Raw genomic sequence first — 17790 nt, 5'->3', positions numbered from 1 at the left:
ACCTCCTGGACATTATTACTTCAAAGTGGCTACTGGAACAAATTACACAGCAGCATTACAGAAAGGTCACTTTCTGAGCCTTGCATTTCAAGAGAGGTTTATACAATTTTAGATATGTCAGAGATCTATCCAATATTCAGCACTGCACCTTTTCTGGGATAGTTGCTGTAAACATCTCTTTTTTGCGGAAGATTGACAGGACATGCCTGAACATTATAGCTTCCCTGAGTATATTCCAGTGTTCTGTAACCAGTCTATATTTGTGTAGACTGTAAGCAAATATTTAGTTTTGTTATGTCAAACTGCATCAACATTTCCTCTGCCTGAGATACAGATTTTTTTGTCAATTTGTAGAGACTAATGTCAATTTTAGAATCAATTAAAATGCTGTTTTTCTTTGAGATAAAGATTATTGAAGGTTCATGCTTACAGATAAGATTTTTTAGGCTTTAGCCACTACCTTGACTTCATTTACATATATGCACAATTTTTTTCTTAGTTTTCATTTGTTTGTAAATAAATATTCATTTATTCTCTCATAATGCTATAAAAAAGTAATATAATGCTATAAAAAGTAACATGCTCTCTCTCCAATTACAGGATGTCTTATTTGCTATCAGTTTGTTTCATTGTTGGTTTGAAATGTTATTTTACTCTTCTGTTGGATAGAATTTGGAATTTGGTGCAAAGCCAAATTCCCTAAGTTGATAGCCTTACCAAGAAGTACTTTTACTGTTCACCTTCCAGCCTCATTTTAATTTGAGTTTGAATCCATAAGGGACTCTGACTCATGTCATTGCCTTTACTCGATAGTACATGCTTCAGTCTTCACTTATATCCATATTCCTCATCACAGCTCTTAAACAATAACTGCCCTGCCTTCTGCAAAGGTGGATTAATCAAATCTTGGCTGTTTAAAGAGTCAGTCGTCTTTGGTCCCTCGGCAGTCAATGGAGAGAGCCAATGATTCACCCTGTGCAGAGAGAGACATCTGAAAGAGGCAGGATGAATATATGCATGTGTAGTTTAAGATGGAATGAATCAGCAAGCATTTCATTTTTTCTGCCACTTGTAGAGGCAGCCCTGTAAACTTTCTTAGATCTCAAACTGGATTTCTAATTGCTTTAAGTGACGCAAGAAAAATCCCACCTTGCTCATTGACAGTGGATAAACTAATGCTGCTCCTGATCTCACTAGGAAAAACATACATTTGCCAAAGTTGATTGATCACAACAATTATTCAGGTGTGATTAATGCCATTACAAGTGCAACGTGCTGGTGTACCAAATGCAATCTTTCCCACAATGCTATTTACTTCCATCATAGCAGTGGGAAAACTCTCTTCTGCTCTTTTCCAGGCCCCCACAAACCAAAATAGTTTTAAATAGCTGAACTACAGAGATCAAATTGTTCAGGATTGCTTCATTATGCCCTTGTCATTTCCTGCTTTTTCCTCAATATAGTTCTTAACCAAGTCCTGGCCTCTAAGAAAAATCTTTTCTTTATTATTAAATACAATATTCTTTCGTAACAAATTTCACTCTGACCATCTAAACACTATATTAATTTCTCCGACTCATTTCTAATATCCAGCTCCCTCTTTACCCAACAGAGTCCCTTTAATAGCCATGTCCAGTGGTGCAAGGCCCTGGATCACTGCTCTGGATTGTCAGGGAGAAGCAGGTATGGTGAGCACTGTGTGGCCCTCCTCCAGTATGCTGGGAATAACAGCAGCCAAGAGCAGTGCTCAGACTGATTTCTCTCTGTTCCCAACTTACACAGCAGTGAGAGGGTCTCTTTTTCATCTAGCTCATGCTCCTGTGTCCTGTGATGACAACTGGGACGCAAGGATGGAGTAAAACTCTGAGCAGTGATATCAGTATATGCTCTATAAATAGTGTTGTGTTAACTGAAATAAATATAAGCTAACACATACAGACATTCTTCAAACCTTCATTTCCATTCAATTTCTGCATGAAAAGGAGCACCCCAGACCCTGGTGTTAGCTGGCTTTTGAGCACTCATGACTGCTGTGCCTGAGCTGATTTCAACAGATCATTTTGACCTATGGGCTAAACACTACATTACTAAAAACCACATGGCTGTGTTACAGCCGATGTTAACAGGAGTTATTAGCAGGAAAGCAGATTACAGCTTTTTATTTTACTAAAAACCTTTCAAAGTCAAAATAAAGTGTTTGTATCATTGTGGCTAGTGATCCACTGGCACAATGCTCTCCCCAAATTCATTATAAATGAATCGTCAGAACTATCCCTTGTGACTGCTTCAGATGGACCCTGATTAAATGCAGAGGAAATATATTACTGAGAACATGAATCATAATTCTGCAGAATGAAATCAATGGCTTTACACCTTTGAGTTGGACACTGAGGGTTGATCAAAAATGTTACTCATACAAATGAGTGAACAGATGAATCACGTACACAGCTTGGACAGGAAAAAGGTACCTAAAATTTGATCAGAAGTATCCTTGACTATGACAGAAAGTCAGAAGAAAACCTGAAAATGCTTTCCCTAAGGTAGAACTTCCAAATAAAAATTCTTTCTTTGCACTACTATCAAATGCAAGGGTTTTTCATAATTTCTGATATTATGGTTTGGAATAAATGTAAAAATTTTACTTAGAGTGGTTGGATGGTTCATTTGAAATAACATTTGAAATAGTTCCTTCAATCTGGCTCTAAGCTGGTAGGCTGGTAACAAGGGTGAGATGCCCTTACAAGTACTCACTTGTGTGACTTAAGCCACTCCAGTCAACTCAGCTGCTGAGACACGGGGTGTCCTGTGGGGATGTCTCAGACACCTGAGGTCCTTTCAGGTGGCACTAGACACCTCTGCTTAAGCAGATGGATCAGCCAAATGAGATCTTGCCCTCCAGACATAAGACAGCTAACTTAGAATCCTAGAATCTTTAGCTTGGAAAAAAACTTCTAAGATCAATTCCAACTGTTACCCCAGTGACACTGTGTTCACCACTAAACCATATCCCCAGGTGACACATATGTGTGCCTCTAGAACACTTACAGGAATGGTGACACCACTACTTCCCTGGGCAGCCTATTCCAATGTCTGACCAACTCTGAGTGAAGAAATTTTTCTTCATATCCAATCTAAACTTCTCCTAATGCAACTTGAGGCCATTTCCTCTCACCCTGTTACTTGTTACCTGAGCAAAGAGACTGACTCCCACCACCAGCTTGAACTTAGCAGATAAATGCTGCAGTGCCCTGCCTCTATAACAGAGAAAAGTCATTGCAGAGAAATCTTGCTCACTGAAATGGATTCATCAAGCTTATAGCTAAAGGCTCTTCCTCTGGAGTCTCTGAAAAATGCTTGTCTTCCCTTAACCACCACTTATGCTGTGCAGACTGCATCTGAAAGCTGGGAGGGAAATAAGGTGTTTCTGATGTCACTTAACACAGTGACACTGCAATGCTGTGTTAGACATCCAGCTGTGAGCCTCCCTGCCCACTCCAGCAAGCACACACCCAACCTGCAAAGAGGGCATGGGCAGGCAGCTGCTGTGCCAGCAATGCCCAAAGTAGAGCTGCCAACTCACCTGCTCTTTGTGCCTGTGCATAGAGCCAACCACAGAACCACGGAATCATTCAGGTTGGAAAAGATCTTTAGGGACATCGAGTCCAACCATTAACACAGCACTACCCTCTGCTATTTCATAGAAAAACGCACAAGAGGTCCAAATCACAGCTGATCACGTTTTTCAACCTTGACTATTATCCTTAATGGATATTGGAACAAAAAGGTCAAAGATGGGAATGTGTGAAACTGAACTGGTCCCACCAGGACTGAATTTAGAAGTATTCACTGACAACTGTGCTTCCTCCTCTAGGAGATTCCCTTTCCAGAGCTGCCAATCCAATTTCTGTCATAAAGCACAAAATTGATTCAAATTTTAATATGGCTTTAATGCAGACTGACAACATGAGTTCTTTAGATGACTTTATTACACTGGCAAGTCCAGCATCAAAAAGCAGTAATGCATATAACTATTACTTGGTGTTTCCTCATTAATTAACACATGTTAGTAACACTTTGAAATCACTCATGGGTAATATAGATGAGCCTCAAAAATGTTTCTTCCTGGAAAAATGTAAGTATTTTTACAGATAACAGAGCTACTAGCAAGGTTATATACTGAGAGGAAAAAAGAATGCGCTCTGACATTAATATTGATAGAAACTGCAAAATGAGCAAAAAGGACAAAGCAAACGGAATGCTGGCTGTCTCAGAGGAGACTCTATGTCCCCAGTACAGGAACCTCATTATTATTTCATGACCTTAATGGCAAGCCCCTGAGCCTTGTATATGTCCTTCATAACTAAAGACTAATTACAAATACAGCACAGTGAATCTCAGCTATGAAGCATTTGAAAGCTTTTAGCTATTTCTTCTAGTTTTGATTTAATTTATACAATACAATAGTTCTGTGAGACAGCATGGTAAAACATACAAATTCCATGGGTCCCAAATATGAATCACAGCCTATGGTTAAAAGATGTCAAAGGAAGACAGGGAGAGAGAGAGAGAAAACATCTCATGCTAAAGGACAGTACAATTTTTTCATTTCATACATTAAAAGTAATTGGAACAATTTCTTCCAACTGCTTTTCAATGAGAGCTCTACTGGAATAAATTTTTATAAAAACTGGCTACTGTCACTGTGCTAATAAAACTGATAAATTTCTCAGCTGAATCCATGTGTGTGCAAACATGCTTTTTTTTGGTGAGATAATAAAAGATATATATATTAAAAAAAAAAAGAGAGAGAGATACAGTCTAAATTCCAGTAGCATTTATCATGCCAAGAATAATAAAATCTATACCGAAGAAAGAGAAGACAGAAGAGACCACACATCACATCACACATTTGTAATACCACATCATCCATCTCCATCCAACTTCCGTGCCTCATCCTGCAAACGACAACAAGTTTGTTGTGTTTTGGGCTTTTTTAGTTTAAATAGATGCCTACTTTTCAGATCACTTTCTAAAATGCTTGTTTTCCTAGGACACACAGTTCGGGAGTTATATTTTTGGTGATGACATAAAAAGGTAAGCAACATTTTTAATTTGGGTATATCAGTGCCTGCAGAACTCCTTCAGCAAAGTACCTGGAAAGCTGCTACAAAGAAACAGCTTTGGGACAGGCCGTAGAAATAAAGTCAACAAAACAGAAAAAAAAAGCAATGGTAAGGCAGATAAAAATATGGAGGAAAACAAATGAAAGCCATATAAACACTTAAATTGTTATGAAATTCATGAAAACTATTGTCTGAATTCCTTCAGTTTAGAAACCACCAGGATAAAGCAATTGATGGAGGTTGTTAAGCACAGACAAGCTGACTCAGAAATCTTTCCTAAGGTCTCAAAATTGCAAATCTAAAATATCAGCCTACACTTCCATTAAATTGTCTAGGAAAATATAATTTTGTTCTGATTCACTGTCCACCTTTGATAGATAAGGACACGTGGAGGAAACTATTTTAGAAAAACAAGCAAGAAAAAGACATTATTGTAGGCCATGAATCCTGGAAAGCATGACTTATGACTCTAATTCTTAAGGGGCAGGATGGTTTTTTCCTAACTTAGGGCTGTGTGTCACTGAATGGTCCATAGGAACAGTTGAGGTCTATGGAACCGAACTACAAAGGTGCTGGATAAAAAAAGAAAAGTAACCATAAAAAGACATTTTCATTTTCTAGCAGAGCTGCATTTGCAGAGACAACATCGAGGCTTTTGCCAAAGCTGATCAAGAAGGATCTCTCCAAATCGAGGGGGACTGGTTGGCAAGGACAAAGAGCCTGGACATCCTTCACATGGCTGTGCCTTTCACAGCAACTGCTGCTCCCAGGTGACAGGAGACAGCAGTGGGTGAAACATTTTTATTCCCAACCATGATACTAAGCAGGAATTGCACTGGCAGCTGCCCTGGACTATTTAAGTCTGTAGAATCTGGAAAGCTAGAAATATCAAACACTGCCTTCCTTGGCATTCCCTCATGATTACTTCACTCATCACTGGAGAATGTGGAGGCAAAAAGGTTTAATATAAAAACGGTTGTTGATCTCTCTAAGGATTCCAGAGGCTGGGAATGATATAATCTCTTTGGGGATGATATAATCTCTTTCATATTTATTATACTTCTGCTATAAAGCACACAAATTAAACTGTAATAAAGAACAAAAATATCTTGAGTGACATATAGAAAAATATCCTTTCTTTATAATCAAACACCCTCTTCACCACTGAAATGCACCCACAGCTTTTTAAATTGCAAAAATATCACACATCTTTAGTATAGGAAAATAACATCTACGGTGGGATTTAAATCAGCTCGCTTTAAAGCTCTCAAATTTTGCTGTCTGTACTAAGCTAATTTGGTAATTTAGACCAATGGAGACACAGTCATCTCCAGGTAGAGTCAGCAGGTTGATCTAAGACACTTCTCCTAGGATGGGATGAGTCATACTTTGGAGGTGCTGTCCTCTCTCCATTGATTCTCCAGACTATCATGTCTAATAATCACTGATTAAATTAGCTTTCCTGAATTTGTCTGATCCCTTTTTGGCCACATTTATATCTTGGTCTCTACAACATCCTGTGGGAATCAGTTTCATAATTTAATTAAATGTTATACAATAATTTCATTGGTGACCCTCTTTCTGGCACTGTGAGAAAGAGTGACTATTTCTTATTCACCTGCTCCTCATCAGACATGAAATACCCAGACTCTACCCAGCCTGTGTGCCACATTTTTAAACAGCTTTACTCCCCTTTTCTAGGCTTTTTACAAATTTACTAATTCTTTATCATACCAGTGACTATAATTACAGATGGAATGCTCCACATGCTTATAAAATAGAATACATTTCTACTGTCATACTAGTTTCTAGTTATTTTAGTTGCCATTTGATATGAATTGGTAATTTCAGAGATCTATTCTCATTGATTTCCATTTCCTCTCCCAACTTCTACTTGTTATAGTCATCAATGTATTTTGTTCCACAGGCATTGCCTTCCTCTTATTACCAATAAATCCACCTGACATTTTATATTCCCTATATTCAGTATTTTATTATCATGCTGCAGCAATTTATAGTCAGATTTAAATACAATTGTTATGAGTAATCTCAAATCATACACAAACATTCTCACTTCACCAGACAATTCCTCAAGTCATTTATGAATACTTTTCATTTTTTCTCCATTCTCCATAAATTGCAAGAATGTGTGTAAGAGGGGTTGAATTTTTCCCTTTTCTTTTCTGTGGAATTTTTCCCATTGTAACGCTGAGGATTTGTGGCTACACCCTAGCTCAGATAGCTAGGGTAAGAGTTTTTCTGCAGGAGGTGGGGAGAGGGGGAACACTGGAAAGGAGAGGTGGGGTAGGGGCTGTTCTCTCGGGCTCGGAGACGGGCGGTGGCTACAAACTCCGCTCTGCCATCCCGACACGGAGGAGCCTTCCTGGGCTGTGGGATCCCGCAATTTCCCTGCTCGGACGCTCTCTCCTGCATCTCCTGCCGACTCCAGCACATCCCTTTGGAGCATCGGGATCCATGAGCAGCGTCTGCCCTCCTCTCTTCCCATCAGGGACACACACAGGCGCCGTTCACCGCAGGGTCCCTCCAGCCCCGCGGGATCACCGCGTCTCCTCCCGGCTCACCCGGAGCTGCAGCGCCAGAGCGGGGACTGCAACAACACAGGAAAGGTGTCCGGAGCCGGGACACCTGGAACTGCTCACTGGGCTCTGCCTGCTCTGCTGCTGCTGCTGATCTCGCAGTTATTGTTGTGCTGTTTTGTTTCCCTTGTTACACACACACACACATATATATGTATATATACATACATATATATATATATATATATATATATCAGTAAAGAACTGTTATTCCTACCCCCCATATCTACGCCTGAGAGCTCTTTAATTTCCAAATCATAGTAAAGTGAATGGAAGGAGAGGGGGGTTATACTCTCCTGACTCTTTTTAGTAAATACCTGCCTTTCAAACCAAGATGGTGTGATAACTATTTTTATGTCTACTACCTTTTACCATATTATGGATATGAGAGTGCTACGAATAACTTTGAAAATTTAAAACTAGACAAAAATGCCTTAAACATATTGTTATTATTAAAGGCTGAAAACTTGATAAAATATTTCATAGAGTCCGATATTTTAACAACCTAGGAAGAAGTGTTGAGATAATTTAGGGAAGAAAATTATGATTTTACACCCAAATCCCTGGTTCACCTCCAATATTTTTCATTGAGCAAAAATACAGGTTTTTGGATAGACCTGTCAAACTTTGATAGGCCAATCAAACTTTGATTCAAAGTTTGAAAGAACAGATAATCTACCAGGTCTGCAGCTGGAATAGGCTCTGCCTACATTAGATGCTGTGCTGGAAGAGCTGTTAATTTTCTCTGGTGTCACAATGCAGGAGAAAAGTGAAAAAAAACCAACAACTAAGGCTGCAGTTTAGGAATAAGATAAACAGTGAAATATAATAACAAAAAAATGCCCAAATCCCCAGAATCCGACATCACACAACAGAGCAATGTTAAAAACTATTGTGGCAGTTTCCAGGAGTTTGGAATGCCTACTAAATCAAATCAGTGGATGTAATATAAGAAAAGTTCCCTGCCAGAAGGTAAAACTGTTTGAGCTGGTTATACTTGTAGCAAGGTGGGGGGGGGGGATGTTTTGGCGGTTTTTTGTTTGTTTTTGTTTCTTGTTGTTGATATTTTTTTGTGTTGTTTTGTTCTGTTTTTCTTTTCCCTGAACTACTCCCAAAAGATTCAGTATAAAAAGAACCTGTTACAGAATGGCCTCTGGAAAGTGAACAAGGTTCCAAATGATGAACTTCTGGCAGCAATATTTTTTGATCTCCAAAACAAAAGGGAGTACAGAACAAATGATATTCAGGAAATCTGCTTTTTCATGGTGAAAAGCAATCCCTTTATCTTTCCTGATCAGAGTAGTCCTGTTACTACGACCAGGCAAGAAGGGTGTGTCAAGAGATAGATTGAAGAAAAGGGATTAAAAATCTTTTTTCTTGCTTATAAAAATCTGCATTATTATTTTTTGTGGGAAATATGCATATTTTGGAAAGGAAAAATGTAAACTTCAAGGTAAGTGACATAAGGTCAGCTTTATAAAAACATGTAAGTTCTTCTGTGGGTCAGGACTAGTGGCTAATGTAGGTATTGTTGCCTAATTGCATTAGTTCATTTCTATTCAAGTAAATCAAGGTGATGTTCAGTACAAATGTATCAAGCGTCCCTCGGCAGCTTGAGTGCTCTTCAGAAATCTCACCAGGTACCTAAATAGCTATGCAAATCTCATCTCAAGTATTTAGTTGCTGTATTCCCTGCTCAAAATGCAACTTAAACTCTGTCACCTTTACTTTCTAAGAATACAACACCAGCATACAAAGCAGGGCAGGCACTGAACTTCATAAGGCTGTGAATCCATGCCTTGTCTCACGTGGTACCACTTCTTAACACTCTGAAGGTCCCAGTTTGTCACACACTGCCACTGCAGACCTGTGAAAATTCAGGTTGGCATTTGATTCTTCATGAAAATAGCCAGGCCTTTGAATAATCCTGTATTATGTCAGTGTTAGTCCTGGGTAACTGTGAGTGCTAAGCTCAGAGTGCACATTAACAGTGTGGTACAGCACGTGCAGCCTGGTGAAAGGACAGGTTATAAGTGCTGCTGAGAAACAGCACCACATACAGAGATGTACACACACAATAAATATAGGCTAAGCTGGTTTTATTATGCAGACGTGCTTAGCATTAAGAATGCCTGCACAGCATTACCATGGCTCTGCTGTGAGACAGACACTTAGGGAACAGCAAATTGATCGTAAATCTCAGGTCCATGTTGTCCCTATTCTTCTTCCCCGTCCAATCTTTACCCTGTAGCTTTGGCTCCCTGGTTTGCCAAGCCAGCCCCAGCTCACCCTGACTCTCTCCCACTTTCCTTCCTCTTACTCCCTACCCAATGCCAATTCTCATTGCCCCTGGTGTTTTATCTGTACTTTGTCTTTTCCTTCTCTGTCTTTTCTTCAGCAGAAGCACTGAGAGCAGTGATGTTCGCAGCATGCAAGATGGATGCACAAGGGCAAACAAACAGGTATGCTTATTTAAACTGCAGCGGAATTCATCTGGGTAACATCTTGTTGATTGACATTTAAACAGTCTTGGCATCTTCAGGCACAAAGATAACACAACCTCTCCCAAAGAGCAGGGAGGGATGCATGCCCAGGCTGCCAGCATCATTCAGAGAGGCAGAATGGGAGGCATGGCAGCAGGATGAAGCATGTTTAAATGACGCCGAAAACTCTAAAATATTGGAGGGCATTTTATATTAAAAAACAGATTGTAAAGCTAAGTGATTTATGCTGTATAAAGCCTAAGAAACCCAAGACAGCCATGAAAGAAACACCATGGTTTACAGGTGGGAGGGTGCAGATGCAGCAGGGAGGACAAGACTGATAAAGTTTCCCTCACACCTGGGCAAATGATCTCCAGCTACCCTAAATCACCACACACTCATCAGAGGAGATATCACTGAAGAAGAGAGCTGAGGTTTCCCAGTAAGACTTTGTTTGCTTTTCCCAGAACAAATGCAGAAATGAACCTGACTGTTGCTGATGCCAGTCTGCCCTGATCAAAGGATAGAATGAAAATGGAAAGGCCAGAGATGTCATGTCACTAGCATTTGTACTTTCTGTTTTAAAAACTAACTCTACTTCTCAAAACCCAAAAAACACAACCAAACCTTTTTAGAACATCTAGGAAAAACCTTTTTTAGGGTTAAGAGGAGCATTCCATTTACTCCTCTGCTCTGTTTGCCATATAGGCCTGTTTCAAAAAAAAAAAAAGGAAAAAATCTTAGATCTGACATGCATGGGAAAGCCTTGAGGAGCTACAATCTCCAGAATGTCCAAAAAATAATTACCATATTGAAGTTTCCCTCAAATTAGTGCCTGTGTCCAAATAAAGCCATTCAGTCGGCTTATTCTTCACTAATGTCATGCTCCCACCCTATTTCATTATCTGTGCTCCAAACTTTCTTAGAAGCACTTTTTTCATTAACTTCAAAAGAGTCACACTGATTTATGACTCCAAGAAGCTGGCCAGAATCCAGAAAACCATCGAACAGCCAACCTTTAACTTAATCTGTTCCATCATGAAAATTAATTAGTATTGTTTTAAATATTAATGATTACGGTCAATAGCAAAAATGCCACCATTTTAAAAACTTTCATATGACCAGGAAAAACAGAAAACTGAGCAACTGTACTATTAATGACAAACCATATGAAACTACTGCAAAGAAAAACAAGAGAAGAACTCTTCTCCTCTAACACAGCACCCATAAATCATACAGAATAATAACAGAGAATGAATTATGGTCAGTAGCAGGGAACGTCATTAATCCGGGTTATTTCTACCTGGGTGGTAGCCATTAGAAGTTGGATATCTAATCTAAACCAGTCATCAAGGCTCCAATGTGCAATGGAGAGAAACAGGCACCCATTTCAGCAAGAAGCAATTCATTCCATGCTGTATAAAAGGTGACTGGGATTAATTGCTTTCTGGAAATGCCTACTCTTTGACTAACAAAAAAGGTCGACACAATTAGTTTAGACTAAACATTTAACTCCTAGAAAGCTAGAAAGGCATGAAAAAATATTCTACACCCAGAGCTCAGACTGAGATGACTCTCCCAGTTTGGAGACAACTGCAGAGCCTTCAGCCAAACTGTGACCCAAACCTTGGCACTGCCTGGTTGGTGAAGTCCAGTGAAGGCAGTGGACCTTTGCTGAACTCGTGGGACAAAATACCAGCTCAACATTACAGCATTCCTTGCACAGATTCTTCCCAGGAAACTCTTCCTGCCAATACAGCCAGTTACCAACCTGCTTCAAAGAGCAGATTTACTAAAAAAATCACGCAGATTAATATTCTCTGATTTCTCTGAACCATGTCACATATTCATTCAGATAATAAGCTTCCCTTAGACGAAAAATGGGGACTACACTAACTTAATGATTTTTAAAGGTGTTTTTGGCAGGTTAATACCATTCTTGACACTTCCATGGGGAATGACTTAGTATCAACTGGTTCCACTCCTTGGTAATTAATCTATAGGAAAGAATACAACTATTTCTACAGTATTATGTTTCTATAATTCTATATTTTTTTTTTACTAATGCATCAGTGAAAGTTAACTTTAGAAAACAGCATCTATCTGGTGTTACATAAAGAATTAGTTGTGACATCCTCACTGCATCTACAATGCTTAGTTTGGAGCACCAAGAGATAGGTAAGTATCCTGAAATCTTATGTCTCCAAACAGCACAGGTCATTTTGACATTTTTAGAGAGGACAAATGTACTAAGCATCTGAGCACAGTGTAAGTTAACTAAATGTTGAAGCACATCCAGTCACAGCCAAGGATCCCAGTTCAGACACCATGTAACTCTACTTCCAAGTCTTGTGACATGTTTCTCAAGATTCTTGTTTTTCTTAAAGAATTGTCCTCTGAATATAGAGCTGGCATGCAACCATGGCTAACTTAAGCTTCTTTGATTTGCTTTCAGCCATGACATAAACTCATTTTGTCCTTGCTTTTGTTCTCTAAAGCAGTTTATAAAACTTGAAAAAAAAAGGAGTGCTTTGTATCATATGGAAAATAACTGTGCTGTAAAGAACAATACCAAGGCTGAAAAGCCTAAAATTAGACCTGTAAGCTTTGCTTTCATTGGCAGCGAAGTGTGAACATTCATATTGTCCCAATCTCACATTCTACCTCTTTATTCTTGCTAAACACATCACTTTCTGAAAAACACTGAAATTTAAAATTAGCAAACCTGTTTGATTCAAGGGTATACTGACCTTGGTGATGGGCTATTTGGATCACCTTTAGGCCTTAATAGTGAATTACGAGATCAGCTATTTTCAAAAGAAGCAAAGAAAAAGCATTTGCAGAACAAAAAGCTGAACATCTGAAATGGTGCCTGGAATAACACTGAAATTTCTAGCTTACTTTTTTTTCCTCTCCTAAGAAAACTTAAAAGCAAATCTAATGGCTATATTTTTGCTGAAAGCAAGCTAGTGAGGAGACATGCACTGTATAAAGTTCCTGGTGTTGGGCAACATGGGACTAACAGGGATAATTTAGTCATAACAGGTTAGCATCTATGATATACCCATTCCCTTCTCAGCCATGCTCATTCAGTTCCTACTGCAGTCAACAGGGGAGATAAATAAGAGCAAAATGTGTTCAAAAGGTCAGACTTCATGGATTTTCAAGAAAGCCACAGAGACGCTAAAGTGAAACCAATGCTTGCTACTGCCTTAAGTATAATTCAAGCAGTTGCTAGTGTAGTGTTTATTTTGAGTGTCTCCTTGTGGAATTTCAGGATAAAATATGAGATTGGCAGTGAGCCTGAAGGGGGTATAGTCAGAGCAGTCCAATTTCAAAAGACTATCAAGATGAACTGTGGGGAGTTATTTTACAGGTTTATGGCTATAGCTCACTCTGAAGCACAGTGTTATTAATATTTGTAGAGCACTATGATATAAATAGCAACACTACATCCACCACCTAGATACCTGTGGTATGCTCTGACAGAGCACTTTTTAGATAACCAAATACCATTAAATGTGCCCCAAATGCTATACTTGAGATAGGACATTAGATAGAGATGTAATGCAACAGTTATTTATGCATCAAAAATGCTGATGTGGATCTCTAATGCAGCACTAACTAAGCAGCCTTAGGCACTAACTCCAGGGTGATTTTCTGTCAGAAATCAGAATTAATTCTAACACCATTACAGCACAAGAAACCAAATAGTTTCTTGGAGTTAGGAACAGTGGAAGCCTAGATAAAGCTGGTCCTGAACTGTATTCAGTGTTTCCCATTGGAAAATCTGTGGCCTTAAAAAGTAATGTTTTCAAAGTTAAGATGAAGAGCAGCTGGAGAATACTACTTATTTCATCATACTGATCTTGTCAGTATTTCCTAATATTTCCTACACCCTGGAAACAGCATAGGCTGTCCCTCAAGCTTTGCTTCCCAGCAGCAAGCTCCACGGGTCACATGGTGGCATTTCAAACAAAGCTGAGATTTTGGAAAAAGAACAGAGGTTGACTGTGCCACTGATAAAAGTGGAGATGTTAACCACCAATTAACCACCAATTGCCTCAGGAGCAGCAAGGAAACACTGAGAAGGGTAAATATACCTTTCTCAGGATCAGAGTTTTGTCCTAGTTCCAACCTCAGGATGAGGTAATTTCTTCCTGGGACAGCCCTTCTTTTGTGCCTAATAAAGCCAGGTAATTGCATCCTGGATTTTGCGGGTAGGAACATGATGTGCAGCAAAACCATTTATGGAGCTGTGGCTTCAGTCTCAGGCTTAGCTTTCTATTCTTACATATAGAGAATTAATTTTACTACCTTGGTAACTGGCATTTTTCAAGTTTCTGTAATTCCTTCAAACACTTCTAATGATTTAACCATTGTGAACATGCCTATACTTGAACAATAGTTCAGATTAAAATCCATAGTGGATATGAACTACACAAGGCATTCCTGAGAAATTCAACGTGGCAACATTCTCATTCCTTCCTTATTCTTCAGAAAAGCATCTTGTTAATACAGTTATGTTTCCAATGAATAATAATTCCCTAGACTAAGAGTACTTCTACATGGAACTATTTTGGAATAGCATTTCCCAAAGAGCATCAGGAACAGAAGAACTTCTCTTTGCTATTCATTGTACTACAAAAATGTGGGCTCTCATTTTTCATAGTATCATACAATTTGGCTTGGAAGGGACCTTAAAGATCATCCAGTTCCAACACCCCTGCAATGGCCAGGGACACCCTTCACTAGGTCAGGTTGCTCAAAGCCCCATCCAGACTGACCTTGAACATTTCCTGGAGTCTGGCACCTACAACTTCTCTGGGCAACTTATTACATTGTCTCACCATGCTCATAGAGAAAAATTTCTTGCTAATATCTAATCTAAACCTGCTCTCTTTCAGTATAAGGCCATTACACTTTATCCTATCACCCCATGCCCTTGTAAAAACTCCTTCTGCAGCTTTACCCCTTTTGGTACTGGAAAGCTGCTATAAGGCCTCCCTTATAGAAGGTAAAAGATACATGGACCTAAATTCTAACAGTAAAAAATTTAATATTATTTATGAATTCTTAGAATGGATTATCAGTAGTAGGATTCTTTACTGTGAGGGTGGTGAAGCACTTTAACATGTTGCTCAGAGAAGTTGTGGATGTCTAATCCCTAGTAGAGTTCAAGACCAGGCTGCATGGGGCTTTGAGCAACCTGGTCTAGTGGAAAGGTCTATTCCACTCCAAATCATTCCACATTGGAAGGAGAATTACCATATAAAAATAAAATAGTTAAAGATTCTGCAGTGAGCTATAGAATCCTTTTTTAAATCGTTAAGTTAAATTAAATTAGATTAAATCTACTTTAAAAGAATCCCCACAGATCCCTAAATCCCCACAAAAGCTATGCACATTGGTGCTGAATACCTTATAAATTTATATACTCTGTACTATACCATATGGAGGTTCTGCACAAATGTCAGAGGTAGATGTGCAAATTCCTTCATGACTCGTTTAGGTAAATGCAAGTTAGGCTCTCTCAGAGCCAACTTACAGAGCAGAGGTAATGGCACAGTATCCTGAGTCTCTCTGTGACCCAGATAAGCACGGAATTTTTTTCTCCAAGGTTCACACAGACCTCAGGAAAATGCAAGGTTGTGACCTGGGCATAACTGATGTGGTTTATATCTTAGGGAAAAATGTGTCATCATTCAAGCTGCCTGTGCAGTCTTCAGGTTTGTATTCTCTTGGATCTTCATGGCAGGTGCCAGTTGTCACTAAATGGTGGGTGCTGAGGGGAATTGCACTGGATTTCAGAACTGCCCCAGCTCCCGGGCTTGTCTCCAGGACAGCCCTCCCCAGCCTGCCCAAGGCAGACACCTGAAGCTCGCTGGCTGTGCCCAAACCAGATACAGAAGCAGGACCTCAGCAGCATCCTCTGAGCTTTACTCCACACCTCCTACTCCCCAGCTAACAAAATATGTATTCCAGTCAAAAGCAGTCTAGACATAGGTAAGATATGCAATACAGATGCACAGGAGATTATACCTGACACAAAACTCGAAGAAATTATCTGATAAACTTAGGAGAAAAAATTGAGACAGGCTCAGTAAGTTAGTGACTATATTCCATCATAATCTTTTGAAAAGCTACTTCATCTGCTCACCATAGGAAGGGCTGCTTGCTGCTTCCCACCAGCTGTATTCTGCTTTTCCACTACTTGCAGCTTGTTTTGATTTTGGCTGAGTGGAAGATAGATATGGAAAATCCTTGCAGTAATGCCAGAGTGCAGGGAGAAACCTTGCCTACTAATCGATGCAAGCTGCCTGGGAAGACAGGCAGGATGATAGTTTCCTCCCTGCCTGTTCATCTACTCCCCTGAGAACAAGTTATACTGCAGTGACACATTAGGGCATGTGCTGTCAAAGTGCTTCTGACAGAAAAATAAGTGAAGTATCAAGTGACAGCCCTTTCAGCTAGCCATGGGATGCAGGACTGTTCCAGCCAAAGCAAAGTCCCACTATAGCTGAAGCTTACATTTAAATTTTTCATTTAGAATAATAAAAAGTCCCATTGGATAGTCTGCTATAGGAGAAGAGTAAAACTGGCAAGTTTGTTTGTTAAAAAACCCCCAGAATTTGAAGTTCTAGTTTTAGAATACACACCTAAGCTGGAAAGTTTGTTGCATGAGGTCCCGAGTCTTGATGTCCTGAAAAAAAAATGTATAACCAACTCTTACGCATGGCAAATTTTCTTCTTTTGTCTTCCATAATGTGGACTTGCACTTACTAACAACTTGATGGAGTTGATGGAGTTGAATTGGCTTACATCCAGCATGACTGGTGCTCAAATGACTTCAATTTTAATATATTTTGCCATAATAATAAATGGGAAGTAATGATCATCCACAGCTAGCCAAAGAAGTAAGGGATCTTTCAAAGGAAAAACAACAAGCATGCAACTTATGGACCATTCCACATAAAATACATAGCTTTCCTTTTCCTCTGCTCTAGTCCTTTAAAAAACACTATTTTTACCAGGTCTTGGTCTTTACATTGTCACACCCTTGACCCTCTGAAAAAAGCAAGAGCAGATAATAACCACTCCTATCAAGGCTTACTGCAGTGCCAAATCTCAGGCATAGCCTGTGGATTAGCAGAATGCAAGTGGTTATGCCTGTTCTCTGAATTGTACTGAGAAATCCTCACATTTCTGTTCATTCACAGTCAAACTGAGTTCCAGGTAATGCTAATGGCCAAGGGGAAAAGCTATAAAGCCTGTCTAAAATGGAATTTGCCTGAACACTATAGGAGAGCTTTACCATTTATCTGTATGGTACAAGCACAGGGGTCAGTCTTACGTTTCTTTCAAAAGGATAACTTCAAATGCAAATGAGAAACTGGTCTGACCTTATTTCTTCATAGTACTTTGACAACATTGCATGAATGTGCAATGAGCATGTTGATACCTGTATTTTTTTAATGCAAAAGCCTAAAAATAAAAAAAAACTATGTCAAAGACTATGGCTGAACTAATAATTAAAACTAAGAATTGTATGCAAATGAAATATAATGATGTAATTAATCCAATGTA

At 39.2% G+C, this 17790-nt stretch overlaps 1 protein-coding gene across 3 annotated transcripts in view; it reads right to left on the bottom strand.

The window, feature by feature from the left end:
* Window positions 1-17790, bottom strand: part of VSNL1 (visinin like 1) — an 85549-nt gene that overhangs the window by 54672 nt on the left and 13087 nt on the right. Inside the window, exon 1 of one of the 3 annotated variants that reach the window (XM_088162444.1) lies at window positions 16863-16901. The exons of the other annotated variants lie outside the window; for them this stretch is intronic. The gene's annotated coding sequence lies outside the window, so the exon portion shown is untranslated. Of the gene's footprint in view, window positions 1-16862; window positions 16902-17790 lie in introns of those variants that run through there. 3 annotated transcript variants of the gene reach the window in all.

The sequence above is a fragment of the Sturnus vulgaris genome, chromosome 3 (assembly GCF_052056855.1).
Source record: "Sturnus vulgaris isolate bStuVul1 chromosome 3, bStuVul1.hap1, whole genome shotgun sequence".
In the NCBI taxonomy this organism is placed as follows: domain Eukaryota; kingdom Metazoa; phylum Chordata; class Aves; order Passeriformes; family Sturnidae; genus Sturnus; species Sturnus vulgaris.
This window is presented reverse-complemented; position numbering and strand designations above follow the sequence as displayed.